Genomic DNA, 2,117 nt, shown 5'->3' with positions numbered 1-2,117 from the left:
CCCCAGGCCCTGCCCCAGCCCCAGCCCCTTCAGCCCTGCTTCTCCCTAAAGTCACTCCAATTATCATTGATTGACTACTAAAAATAAGGTATCCATTGCTCATCAAATAGACTGGGATGCCCAATCTGCCTCTAGCATTGCTGACCTTCAGTACTGACTACCTGAGTCATCTTTTTCAATTATTGTACAGAATCCTATTTGTCCATTGTCCTATGTTAGAACAAAGAATCCATGCACCCTTTTTGTTGGGAAACATTAACTAATCAGGAGCTTCATATCAGACAGTTGTCCAGAATCCTACTCATCAGATTAGGTCCCAGTCCAAAACACTTTTGCATCCAGCAGTGGGTGTAGAAAACCTAAGTCTTTTGTTCAACAGTTAATGTACTCAGTCCCAATTGCCATAGCCTTGTCAAGGATGACGTTTGCCGTACTTCTGTGGAGTCTACTGTTCTCAGACAATGAAAGCACCAAATTGTAACTATATTGTCTCACCTACAATCAATGACCTTCCATAGCCTTTGCATTGCTACTAAGCAATGTTGGCTACCTGAGACCATGTTCCTTGAATAACTAATGAACAGAATTACAATGGTCAATACCCCTGTTCATGACACAAATTCTTTGCAACGTTTGACGATAACAGAGAAATGAACGCTGAAAACCCTTTACGTTGGAATGCTAATGGATACAATTATTACTATTCATGCTACGGCCTAGCAGATAAAACCCATAAAAGATCTTTTCATCACTCCTATGTGGTGGAAATATGTAAAACCTCATTGCCCAACAGTTGACGTGCATAATAACATATATCCATAGTCCTGTGCAATAAAAAGTGGAATCCCACCTTATTACACCTTCCACGATATTGCTAAGGAGTAAAGAATGTCCAAGAACTCACCTCGTGGGTAGTTAATATGCACAGCTGTGCTTGCCCAGAGTACTGACCAATTCAAACGTCCACTATGTCCAATTTGTATGCTATAACAAGAACCCAATACTCAAGGACCATTCTTTTCAAATAATAATACCTATATTTGTATTTGGTCATGTCTCAGATATCCACACCTACTCCCTTAGTATTCCATTAGGGGAACATTACTATTCAAACCTACATTATAACAATTTATGTGCACAATTTTAATTCACTAGTACTGAGCTTTGCATCAGGAACACACAAACACACTTACTTTATATATGAAAGGTGATAATAACTTAATGCCCTTATCGGAACTTTATCAGAACAAAATAACAGACCTCAAAGCCTCCTCAGTTCACCTAAATACCATGGGCACAGACTCCCTTTGTATTGCCACAGTGAATACTTGGAAAAGACTGCTTAAATTACACTATGGGCCTTCTGTAAAAATGGGACCCAATCAGCTTCACACTTTGCATCACCACAGTGAGTACATGGGACCGAATGTGCTTAAATGCCACTCTGATCCTTCCATAACAATGGGACGCAATCAGCTTCACACTTAGCATCAAGAACAATGAGTACTTGAGACTGAATGTGTTTAAATGGCACTATGGTCCTTACGTAAGATTGGGACCCCAACAGCTTAACACTTGGCACCATCACAGTGAGTACTTGGACCTAAGTACTTAAATGCCTCACTGGTCCTTACCTAACAATGGGAACACATCAGCTGCACACTTTGCATCACATAGTGAATCCTTGAGACCAAATGTGCTTAAATGCCAGCACGGTCCTATATAACAGTGGAACACCATCAGCTTCACACTTTTACTACCACAGTGAGTACTTGGGACCAAATGTACTTAAATGGGACTATGGTCCATACGTAACAAAGAGACTCCATGAGCTTCAACTTTGAATCACCAGAGTGAATCCTTGCGACTGGATGTGCTTAAATGCAACTCTGGTCCTTCCATAACAATGAGACTCCATCAGCTCCACACTTTGCATCCCCACAGTGAGTACTTGGGACTGAATGTGCTGAAATGCAACTATATTCCTTACGTAACAGTGGGACCCATTAGCTGCTCACATTGCATCACCATACTGAGTCCTTGGGACCAAATGTGCTTAAATGCCAGCACGGTCCTCAATAACAGTCGAACAGCATCAGCTTCACACTTTACCACCA

The sequence above is a fragment of the Hipposideros armiger genome, unplaced genomic scaffold (genome assembly GCF_001890085.2).
Source record: "Hipposideros armiger isolate ML-2016 unplaced genomic scaffold, ASM189008v1 scaffold_2019, whole genome shotgun sequence".
NCBI lineage: Eukaryota > Metazoa > Chordata > Mammalia > Chiroptera > Hipposideridae > Hipposideros > Hipposideros armiger.
The sequence above is the reverse complement of the archived record's forward strand: the minus strand, read 5'-3'. Positions refer to the sequence as shown.